The 13,106-nt window shown below is 36.6% G+C and overlaps 1 protein-coding gene across 13 annotated transcripts in view; it reads left to right on the top strand.

The window, feature by feature from the left end:
- The window catches only part of LOC123681242 (partitioning defective 3 homolog), a 79,533-nt gene that overhangs the window by 21,953 nt on the left and 44,474 nt on the right, over positions 1-13,106 (top strand). For 9 of the 13 annotated variants that reach the window (XM_045619518.1, XM_045619512.1, XM_045619509.1 and 6 more), the window contains exon 1: positions 11,706-11,864. The exons of the other annotated variants lie outside the window; for them this stretch is intronic. The gene's annotated coding sequence lies outside the window, so the exon portion shown is untranslated. Of the gene's footprint in view, positions 1-11,705; positions 11,865-13,106 lie in introns of those variants that run through there. 13 annotated transcript variants of the gene reach the window in all.

Genomic DNA, 13,106 nt, shown 5'->3' with positions numbered 1-13,106 from the left:
TCTGAACAATTTAGAAATTATTTTATTTGGCCGATATCCGATATGTACAAATTTTGCTCACGTATAGCTGGACTGAAGATTGAACTCAATTTATGAAATGTTTTAGGCTTATGAAACTTCGAACATACTAGGGTTCATTTATTCCATGCAATGTAAAAATTCCTTAAATACAGGGTGTTTCATAAAAAAAAACGTATAGATGTCAGGTCAGAAAAATTTGAATTTGGATCTCCCACCAACAGAATAATTCTAACCTCACATATCTAGCAGTACCGTTGGTTTGACATTCAGAAACACAGAAAAGTACCAGATAAAACGCGCTTTTATAATGGTCGCGTGATAAGTTTAGTTTATCGAAGTTCCCTGAACTCGTTCCCGTAATTTCCTTTGTAACGAGCGAGATAAGTCTTGTAAAATGCAGGCCTTTTATGTGGCTGCACAGATACTTGGCTGTTTTGAAAAAGACAGGTGGCCAGTCGTACAATGGAGCTTTTGGTTCCCGCGAGTCTGGAACGAAAAACAATTATTGATTGTGATAACGATTCGCGGTTTCTCCTATTGGAAGATGTATACTGTTGTCAGAATTCTATTGATGCGAAAAAAAATTCGTAACAGTTCAAGTTGTTTGTTTGGATTACGATAAGTTTGTAAATGCATATTTCTTTGAAAATCTCCATGATCTCAATTAATTTTAAGATTTTATCCATAGAGTAATAAACATAGATAGAGGGAGTATACGCAATTTTTACATGTCCCCAACATGGTTAGATTACGTTGTCGGATTGTGATATATTTTCAAATCCACTATTTTACTATATCGTTATGAATGTATATTATATTGAATGAAATATATTTTTTTGAGCGATTCCCGATTGAAAAAGCAAATTTGAATATTTGGAATCCGATATTTTCCCTAATTGTCGAATTTATAATAAGCAGAATGTTTATTATTTTCTGTATCTACCTGCTGAAATCCAAGGTTTGGCAACTTTTGCTCTCCTAATGTCATCGGTTGTTTCACGTCGTTTGGCGCGCTTGAAGTTTGTTTTCTGAATTTCTGATATATTTAGGTATTTATTTCAATATATTTTGAGTTAATATGAAACGTTGATTCACTATGGGACATAAAAAGTGCGTTCTTTGTGGAGAAACTCGCGAATTTAGTGAAATATCGTATCACTGATATGTTTTCATTTCCGCTCGCTTCATGTCAAATTTGATAGTTCATGTTGGGGACAAAATTTGCTTACTGAAAATGACATATGCTCCCTCTATCTGTGTTTAGTACTCTGAGGATTCAGGAAAAATGCACTAAAAACTTTGTTGAGATTTTGTCCGTTCCCCTAATTTTGCTGGTGTTGTATATATTCCTAGCTAATGGAAAGAGCGTAGACATTCAAAAAAAAAATGACACTAATGACAGATATTCCCGGCTGCCAAGGCAATAACATTCATCTGATTTCGCGCTGCTTATTCTCTTATCGATACTATGCCTGACCTGGTAACAGAAGGAAAAAGACGAGTCAAAATGCAATTATGCCCTGCCTCAATGTCGTTGACCTAAATTCTCGGTGCAACCCTATCTGCCTTACTCCGATGATGGATAATAAAATCGATAAATTGTGCTGCATGTGGTATCTACATATCTACACTTCAAACAGGGTGTCTGAAGATAGTTTATCGTCTCTAATTTCGAAACGTTTTGACCTACATCGATAAAAATTTTCAGGTTGTCCTATATTTTCTAGTTCTATCAAACTATCGTGTATAGATATTCTAGAAAAAAATCAAAGTGGGTTAGATTTGATTGAACTTGAATACAATCATAGATAACTTTTAATAAATGAATCTAGTTCATTTCGCGGACGTTTTATGGAACAATCACATCGAATTCAAAGCATGCTTAGTTTTTTTGAGAATCCCAAGAAGAGTTGTAGTTATATTTTTTCCATACTTTCGGAACATCCTTTATAAAGGGTGTTTTTTTTTTTTAGAGCTATAGAACTTTAAATTGTAATAAAACAACGATGGATTATTCGATTGACATGAATTTTATTTATCCGCAAGATAATCTTGTGGCATTACATTTTAAATATGATTTCTGGCATATGACCGCCACGGCTGGCTCGGATGTAGTCCAATCTGGACGTCCAATTTTCGATGACTTTTTCCAACATTTGTGGCCGTATATCGGCAATAACACGGCGAATGTTGTCTTCCAAATGGTCAAGGGTTTGTGGCTTATCCGCATAGACCAATGACTTTACATAGCCCCACAGAAAGTAGTCTAGCGGTGTTAAATCACAAGATCTTGGAGGTCAATTCACAGGTCCAAAACGTGAAATTAGGCGGTCACCAAACGTGTCTTTCAATAAATCGATTGTGGCACGAGCTGTGTGACATTTTGCGCCTAACCTACATAACCTACTGAACACAAATGACATAAGAAAAGTCCAGAAATGCAGAAATAGAACAAATTATTACCATTATAACCATTGCATCATTCCTATTAGAAAGTCCTTTATGAACCAAAAGAAAGAATCAAGGTCTCATTTATAACTCAAGGAAGGTTTGACTGATTTTTTTCAAAAAATCAAAATGCTATTTCTTCAGCACTTCTTGAATTTTAAGAAAACTGTATATAACTTCTCAAGGAATGACCTTAGAGCATTGTTTGTTTAATTTTCGATAAGGATTCTCCTCCTAAAAACATTTGCACTTATTCGTTAACATCCCGTATAAAACCTCAAGCGAACCATAATCGTATTCACCATCAGCCAGAGCATTTCAGCGATAAAATCCATCATGAGAATCCATTTTAATTCCTTTATTATTTCACCTCTTAATATCGCTGTATAACGACAGGAGATACGCAGGTAAGCACAGAAAGGAAGCAGGTGCATTGTTTCTCTTCATCTATTACCACTCCCTGTCTAACAACCCCGCGTCCTGAACCAAGAAGAAGAAGGAGATAAACGTATAATAGGCAATCCACCTGTTATCCTCTGGCTACCTGTTTCGGGGTACGACGCACTTTCTGGTCCTTCGAGGCGGATTCGAGATCTCCACGGGTCGGCCGTAATGTTTGTTGTGTAGTCTGGAGGCGATCTCTGCCTTCGAACGATGCGTTTTTTCAAAGTACGCATAGACGGCGTAATTGTGGCGTAGAGCCATTGCGTGACTGATGCTGATGGTTCTCTCTTGAGATCTTTTGATGGGTGTCACGTCCGGTAGATTGAAGGAATTGAAATTACCTTCTGGGAATACTGCGTCTCATTTTTCTTCTTGCAGGTTCGTGTCGAGGAAGGTTTGGATTCGGAGGAGATAGCTCTTGATTACGTTTTCTCAAAGCGTTAGGTTTCGGAGCGATCTTCTCTTCTATAGAGGATGTTCCGAAAGTGTGGGATTGTTATCGAAATCAGTGTTGGAATTTAAGAAGAACATTGTTCATATTGTAGACAAAGTAATTTTTTTAAAAGGTACAAGAGTACCAGTAGTGAATCGATTAACTGAATGTCGTCCACGAATTCTTCTGAAATTTCTGTCAGTTTTGACAAGTGGGGCCTGATTTTGATAAAACAATTTCGAAATAATTTCGAAAAATGGAATAACTGAACACAAATGACATAAGAAATGTCAAAAAATTATGGACAGTATTGCCATTATAACTCTTCTGAATTGTGTAATTTTTAATGGAAAACCCTACAGTATCTATTGAGAAATTCCTGACTTAGTATAGGGTGTTTTTCTCGAGGTATATAACTTTAAGTTGGCATTACTGTTCAAGATGACGACCGATTTAACAGCTGTCAAGTGATTTATTCTCAGTTTGGTTTGGCAATTCATCATGAATAGACTCACGCCTGAACAACGCTTGCAAATAGTGCAATTTAATTTCGAAAATAATGGTTCTGTGCGGAATACGTATCGCGCACTACATCCATTTTATTTTGTTTAGCGATGAAGCGCACTTCTGGTTGAATGGCTACATCAACAAACAAAACTGCCGCATTTGGAGTGGAGCTAATCCTCAAGTGTATGTCGAAACACCGTTACATCCAGAAAAACTGACTGTTTGGTGCGCTTTATGGGCTGGTGGAATCATTGGTCCGTACTTCTTCAAAAACGATGATGGCCAGAACGTTACAGTCAATGGTGATCGGTATAGAGCCATGATTACTAACTTTTTCATTCCTGAATTGACCAACCATGATGTCCAGGAGCTGTGGTTCCAACAAGACGGCGCAACATGTCACACAGCTCGTGCCACAATCGATTTATTGAAAGACACGTTTGGTGACCGCCTAATTCACGTTTTGGACCTGTGAATTGGCCTCCAAGATCTTGTGATTTAACACCGCTAGACTACTTTCTGTGGGGCTATGTAAAGTCATTGGTCTATGCGGATAAGCCACAAACCATTTGGAAGACAACATTCGCCGTGTTATTGCCGATATACGGCCACAAATGTTGGAAAAAGTAATCGAAAATTGGACGTCCAGATTGGACTACATCCGAGCCAGCCGTGGCGGTCATATGCCAGAAATCATATTTAAAATTTAATGCCACAAGATTATCTCGCGGATAAATAAAATTCATGTCCATCGAATAATCCATCGTTGTTTCATTGCAATTTAAAGTTCTATAGCTCTAAAAAAACACCCTTTAGTATCTTGACCAATTATTGAAATTCTTTGCCAGTATTTCCTGTGTCACTTCTTGAAACGCCAACCTTAACACTGATTCGATTACAGTGAATGAACGTAGGTTGAAGAAAGAAAAAGTTCTCCAAGGCGACAATAAGCTTATAAATAAATCGATAAGGAGATTCAGTAGGCGTTTTACCGTTCCGGATATACAAGAATGAGTCCTATTATTATTCGCATAGTTGTTATTATTACGATTGATAAAGCAACATGGAGCTGAGTGTCCCATACATTCTGCTGGGATCCGACCGTTTTGGTGTTATACTGCCACTTTCATAGAATATTAACACCATGACTGATGACGGAATGTCACCTTTAGTTAACAAGGAATGCGCATAGAATATATTACGTGTGGATAAAGTTTGAATACTGATGAGATGTTTACATCGAGGAAAGATGGAGATTTACACGGTGTCCATTTTAAAATCGACTTCATGAGAACCAACTTTGTAGGGAGTTGAAAAATCCATCATTCAATCATTTTCAATTCAATTCGAATAACTCAAAAACCAGTACAGGGTCTTTCAAATTCGATGACCACTGAGAGCATCATCTAGAGAACTAAAGGGTGTTGTTTTTAGAGCTATAGAACTTTAAATTGCAATAAAACAACGATGGATTATTCGATTGACATGAATTTTATTTATCCGCAAGATAATCTTGTGGCATTACATTTTAAATATGATTTCTGGCATATGACCGCCACGGCTGGCTCGGATGTAGTCCAATCTGGACGTCCAATTTTCGATGACCTATTTCAACATTTGTGGCCGTATATCGGCAATAACACGGCGAATGTCGTCTTCCAAATGGTCAAGGGTTTGTGGCTTATCCGCATAGACCAATGACTTCACATAGCCCCACAGAAAGTAGTCTAGCGGTGTTAAATCACAAGATCTTGGAGGCCAATTCACAGGTCCAAAACGTGAAATTAGGCGGTCACCAAACGTGTCTTTCAATAAATCGATTGTGGCACGAGCTGTGTGACATGTTGCGCCGTCTTGTTGGAACTACAGCTCCTGGACATCATGGTTGTTCAATTCAGGAATGAAGAAGTTAGTAATCATGGCTCTATACCGATCACCATTGACTGTAACGTTCTGGCCATCACTTGACAGCTGTTAAATCGGTCGCCATCTTGAACAGTAATGCCAACTTAAAATTATATACCTCGAAAAAAAAACATCCGTCATTTCGAAAAAATAAGTCATTCAAATTACTTTATGTTTTGTTGCTTGTTTAAGCCTTTCAATACAAAAACTCAACATAATCTGTTCTAAATTTTCACTGGCAAACGCATAAATAAGAGCATAACTATAACGAAAAAAGACACAGTCCAATATCGCCACAAAAGCTCACCATTCAGTGAGTAATATCTCTCCGCTTTATCGCAAAACGTGAGTTTTCTACAAACAACCTATTTTTCGCACCAGATATCCAACCCATATGGTAATTTCCAGCGACCAAGGACCAACTAATCATAGGTCACATACCGACAACAATGCTTCACCTAAATGGTCAACATTGTTCAATGGTTGCTCGTTCTATATGAATGAATCACAATTCTGCGAACGAATCAGCTCGACACAATTCGCAATACCACGTAAAAACAAACATCGCTTTACCAATCACTTTTTATGAAGCGGCGCATCCACCAAAAATCAACACGAATGAAACGAATGGTGGATGCGCCGGTGTTTAATTGTGATTTCTGCATTACGAACGTTCGAGTTTTGACTTTTTTGCAGTAATTACGGTTGGATTCACACAGCTCGATGAGTTAGGGTCATTTCACCGCAGTTGAAGCGACGACTTCGTGGGAGTAGCCTATGGAATATCGCATTACGATCGATGGGTATTCCGGTAGCGTTTTATCAAAGTGTGCATTGTTTCATGACGCATTAGTGGGACGACGTCACCCGAATGGTTATCTAGAATGGTAACATAACTCCTGTGAATCGAATGAGACTCTAAACAAGGAAACATGAACATCTATTCATACGCCACCTTATCGGATCGTTGTTAAGGTGGTGTTATGATAACAGTTGGTTCTTGTTGAACCAGCAAGAAAAACGCTGCAAAGGTATTTTGATTCGATTAGAATAAGAACACTGTGGATTTTTTTTTCTTTCAACACTTCACCCAATACCTAAGTCGCGAGCCTATCCAGGAAAAACATAGTTTTTCAAAAAGTGATACATGTACTCCTCTGAGCTTCAATCCTTTTTTTTGTAGAAAGATCACTTCTTCATTAGAGTCAAATTTAAAGTCAGCATACCAAATTTTATCTGTTGTCTATGGAGCAGAATCTGAATAACAACAATTTCCAATTTAAAAAACTCGTTTCTATTCATTTTCGAACAACAAGAAATAAAGTTTCATTTGAACTGCAAAATCTAAATTCAAACTTAACTCTGGCACAAATTATTGAACCTTAGTTAGTACTAACGAGCAAAAGAAGAGTGGTATGAAACTGGTGGTGCCATCTATGTGCCAGGCCAGGGACTTATAGTACGACATGTTTCCAATATAGGTATAATTTCGAAAATCTTGGAACTATAACTTTTGAATTCTTGGATCATATAAGCAAGTTTTGATTACACAATTTCTCTAAGATATACGAATACAATTCAACAAAACAATGAAAATGTTAACGAATACACATTTTAATAGCGTATCGACATGAATCAGTCGTTTAAAAAAATCATTTAACATTTACGGGATTCCTTTAATTACATTATATAATTGTTATATTTCTTGCCATTGTTCGATTTCCTATCACTTTATATTTGCCTCTAACAGGTTTATTTAGCTCCAACAACAAACCTAGAGATAGCCTACACTCAATTACTAAGCTCCTGAAATATGTGTTGCCTACGCGCTAAATAAATTGACGATCCTTCTTATCGTTAGTACCAGTACCAGTGAAGCAGCAGTATTGTATTTAAGGTTGCCTGCACCCATGAAGAGAGGAGGGTTACGGACATAACCAAGTATCTGTATCTTGCATCCACGAGAAGTGGCAGCGTCGAGAAAATTATTGATTTTTTCTTGAAAATTTCAGTTTGTACCCAATAATTTTTGAAATAATGGATCAATTTTCCAACTTAATCTCATAAAATCCCATTTTGAAGTGTTGGGTGTGCCATTGGAAATAAGAAAGTAGTAGTCTGTTTCCGGTATAACAGGAAGTTGTGAAGATCTGAAAATATTTTAGGGAGAAAGATCATTGTCTTAAACCCCAATATGCAAATTTTCAGCTCAAAATTATGATGAGTTTTCCATGAACATCTAATAGGACATCCCGGCGAATCACCCTGTATAGTCGAAGACATGCAGAGAATCGAAATTCTTGAGTTTCTTGTACATCATCGTTATCTTCTCGAGTAGTTCCAGAGGACCAATCTGCTTTTTCCACTACTCCACCTTCTCAATTACCAAAAAAAAAATTCCCACGTTATGTTCAGTTCCTTTCATATATTACAAAGGCTGCAGCCTTTATTCAAGTCCAGATTCATCGAGACATGTCGTACATAACGTAAATATTTTGTTCCACAGCTTCCTGAAAGACGCAATTGTTCTTGTGCCGAACAGAATCAGCATTCTTGATGTGTTCCAGCGTGAAGTATGCGTCCTTAAAAGATGGCTATCTTCCGATTACCTTTCTGAGCAATTAACGCAGTGTTCATTGTACATCTCCTTTCGGTTTCATGGAAAGAATGTCTGTAATTATCACTTTCCCTTGAGATCCGATTGGGATCGTCATGAGGAAAATTTTTCAAGATTTTCAGCCTTAGGAGTTTATTTTTTTTTATCTCCGATTGGGTATAATGGAAAGTTTCGATTATTCTATCAGAAAATTGACATTATTGTATATGTATAGAGGTCAATATCATTGAAAATGTTCATATTTCAGTAAAATATCCATGTTATTTTACAAACGAATCCACATCTTCTCGAAATAAGGACAAAACAATTTTAGGGAGAAATATCATTGTCTCAAACCCCAATATGCAAATTTTCAGCTCAAAATTATGATCAGTTTTCCATAAACTCCTCATAGGCCATCGTAATGAATCACCCTGTATAACATAGTTCTCGTTTCGAACAAGTGTCTCTTGAGGCATCTTCCACTCTTTATCATTGCCAGATTTCACGTTATTGTTGTGAATTTTCCCATCAGCATCTGAAAGTACACACGCCTGATAGAAACATGATGGTTATTTCATTGTATGGAAATTATCAGCCACTCCTGACTCACATTCAAGAATGTAACAATATTTCCTACCTGTGTTTTTGCCGTCCAATCATTTTCCTTGGAGTTCGATCTTTGATTCTACTACACCTATATGATCATTAATAGTTAATTATTGTAATGCTCGTGTCGATTGCATTTCCACATACTTGTGTTGATAATTTCTGCTGTTGCATATTTAGAATATATTAGAATAATTCAGGAATGTTGCAGTTCAAGTTGTGCGATTATAAATTTGTCGTCTTTTTCCGCAGAGAAATAAATGTAGATAGAGGAAGCATATGTCATTTCCAGTAAGCAAATTTTGTCCCCAACATGGACTATCAAATTTGACATGAAGCGCGCGGAAATGAAAACATATCAGTGATACGATATTTCACTCAATTCGCGAGTTCTTCACAAAGAACGCACTTCTTATGTCCCATACGGAATCAACGTTTCATAATAACTCAAAATATATTGAAATAAATAGCCAAATATATCAGAAATTCAGAAAACAAACTTTAAGCGCGCCAAACGACGTGAAACAACCGCTGACACTAGGAGAGCAAAAGTTGCCAAACCTTAGATTTCGGCAGGTAAATACAGAAAATAATAGATATTCTGCAAATTATAATTTCGACAATTAGGAAAAATATCGGATTCCAAATATTCAAATTCGCATTTTTAATCGGGAATCACTCAAATAAATATATTTCATTTGATATAATATACATTCATAACGATATAGTAAAATTGTGGATTTGAAAATATATCACAATCCGACAACGTAATCTAACCATGTTGGGGACATGTGAAAATTGCGTATAACACCTCTATCTATGTTTATTACTCTATGTCTTTTTCGATTCATGAAAGACACGTCACTTTAACATATAACTTAAAGTTTGTTTCGACAACTAACTCGTAAATGGAATGAAAAACATCACAAATGAAACATGATGAAAACCTTCTCATTCAGAAGGCTATTCTTATTCAGTAAAAGCTGCAAATCCAGTACAAATAAAATATATAACTATTTGTTATCATTATCAAATTGAAGCACATTCCATTCTAGTGGTGTTTTTAGGTGGCCACTCCTGCATTGTTGGAGTTGTTAACTTCCTCTCACATCGCATGTGAGTGTGTTCTATGGCGGATTGTCATGTGAGGTATTATTTGCTGTTGCACAATGCCTGGAAATATGAGTTGTGCTTCATTCACCGTATGTTGAAACCGGAGAATTCTTCGTTTTGCTATGCTATTCCGTTAATTTCTCTCAATTCAATGCAGTCATTTATAGAAAAAAATACTTCTCAGTTTACAGAAATTTCATCAGTTCAATATTATTTTGTAAACAATATATGTACAAACCTGTTTCTCAAAAATTTTCAACTTCTTCATTAATAGAATTACAAGCCACAAAATTTCTTGAGCCTTCTAGGTACGTTTTTAGGAATTATACATTATTTTTTATTTGGCCAAACTTTTGAGACTAGTTTCGATTACAGCATAGTATTACAGTTGATTAGCGAGTAATTTCGTAGGTTAAAATGCCTGAACACCTCAAATTCAGTTCTCTAGAACAGTAAAGACACGCTTAGTTTAGTTATTTATAATACAAGTGCATAAGGTATTGATATTCTTCCAAGAGTTCAAAATCAGAATTGTTATTGAGCTACCAGATATTGGTCTACCTATATAAAACTACCAACTCTTCAGATCTACCAGCTATTTGTCTTCCAACTCTGTAAATCTATCAGCTATTGATTTATTGATTCCATTTAAATCTAACAATTAGTCTCTTTAGATTTTCAGCTATTAGGTTATCAACTTTGTGGTACTAGCAACTAGGTATACATCTTTAGAATCTTAAGATTTACCAACCAAAGGACTGCCGATTCTTTAGATCTACTAACTAGGCGTGAAAATACCAATTCTTCCTATCTACCAATTATTCGTCTACTAACTATAGATCTAACAGCTAAATAGATATACTGAGTCTGAAGATTTACCATCAGTTATTGATCTATCGACTCTGTAAATCTATTAGCTATTGCTCAACCTACTCTGCAGATCTACTAGTTAGGTAGATTTAGCGTTTTATGGATCTAGTAATTCTGTCGATCTAACATCTATTAGTCTACTGAGTCTGTAGCTCTATTAGCTAGAGGTTCTAACGTCTCTATGGATCTACCAATTCTGTCGATTTACCAGCTATCAATCGACTGACTTCGAAGATAGGCTATTGAACTACTGACTCTATAGATTTAGCAGTTAGATAGATTTACTGAGCCTGTAGATATAGCAGTTAGTGCTCTAACGAATCTGTTGCTAGGCAGATCTACCAATTTTATAGATCAATTAGCTGTGGATATCTACAGAGTATGTTGTTCTATCGACTAAGTAGATCTACCGAGTCTGTAGACAAACCAGCTATTGATCCAACGACTCTATAGATCTACGAATCGGGTAGATCTAAGGCGCGTTTGTGATTTTTATTTAATAAATTTCCACCAAGAAGGCGAGTTAAATTTCTTCCAGTATTACTCGAGCTAAACTCAAGCGTGGCCCGAACAAGTTTCCATTCTGCACTCGATCCCCGAATGTTTACAAATCGCCTGGGATGTGCAACAGAGTCAAGGACCCCGGTCTCGTTTTTTTTTTCGCAACGCTCGAGTTGGGGTTCGGCGTGATTTTTTTTCGCACGTTTCGTCGTACTCTCACATACGTAGCCCCCTATCTGAGCCGTCGGCCCCACCACCAGCACCAGGTCCCCGAGACCGCGGTTCCTCCGACTCCTGGAGGTAGTCCGCCGCGAACGCGACAGGTGAACGGACGAGACAGGTGGTTAACGACGGTATACAGGGTGTTCGGCGCGCATAGAGAGAGTGTTGCCGACTTAGTTCTGGTGCGTCACTGATGTGAGTTTGTTTATTTTTTTTTTTTGGAGGAGGTTGTCGTCAGGTTCGGGTTGCGAGCTCTGTACGGTGTTGTCGGTTTTCCGGAGTTTTCCGGGAAATTGGGGAGAGTAAGTTAAGTGAGGGGTTTTTCAGGGAAATTCGTGATTTTGTGTGTAGTGAAGGGTTTGACGCCTTCGCAACTTATTTTATTAGTATCGATGTTCTCTTGGAGCTTTTTCTTCAACTCTACTTAACTGAATGTTTTTTTTTGCCATAAAGAAGGAAGGGGAAGGTTGTTGAATACTTATTACAACATAATAATTGTGTATCAATCTTTCAAGGAGATATCTAGAATTGTTAAATAACTAGAATCTTCAATTCCTTTTTTGAGCGCTCTTTCTTCGAAATGATCGCTCTATCATTTCGTCACAATGTCTGTATTTTTCGAATTTTGAACTGGAAATGGTCTCGAACGATAAACTTCCCAACCCACAGAGTTGAGATTTCGGGTGTTGTTTCAAAATATCAATTCCAAGCTCTGTGCAAAATTTTTAGATGATCACATAATTAAAACCAAAAAAAATTCAATAAGAAAAGGCGTTGGAAAAAACTATAGTATATTCTAAAACAAGTTGCAGAATAGGCTCCTATTCCTGCATGAATGCGCAAGAGTGTTGGGATTGCCTTCTGCAACGAGTATTAGACGATATTTTCTCTATTTCAGACAAATTTTGTGAAATATTGAAGAAATCAATGAAAACTTCAGATTATATGTATATCCTAGTGATTTTTCATTGTATCTTGGCAGTTGGTGTGACTGTTACGAAAATTGATAGATTATGGAATTTGAATATGAATCGTACGTTTCCAATTTTGGAATAATTTACAATTAAGCATTAAATTCATGAATTATGTCTGACGAAATCGATTTAACAACACCAGAATTAAGAGAAATTGCGAATAGTGTTTCAAATCATTTCATTTTATCCAATTTATATTATATTGACAATTATTGACGTTTGTTGAAATTTGATAGGATTGGAAGTCAGTATAGACAACTACAAAACGAAAAATATAACTGAAAAACGATGCTGTAATGAGTTCATTACAGCACTGTTTTTAGAACTGTAATGAACACATTACGATACTGAAATAGAGAAAAAAAATTATCTAGATTCTGACAACTCGTTAATTTCTCCAAAGATACAGTGACACTCTCCCAATTTGTAAAACCTAAGGAGTATTCTTTAGGTCAACCTTTCT

The sequence above is a fragment of the Harmonia axyridis genome, chromosome 5 (genome assembly GCF_914767665.1).
Source record: "Harmonia axyridis chromosome 5, icHarAxyr1.1, whole genome shotgun sequence".
Lineage (NCBI taxonomy): Eukaryota > Metazoa > Arthropoda > Insecta > Coleoptera > Coccinellidae > Harmonia > Harmonia axyridis.
This window is presented reverse-complemented; position numbering and strand designations above follow the sequence as displayed.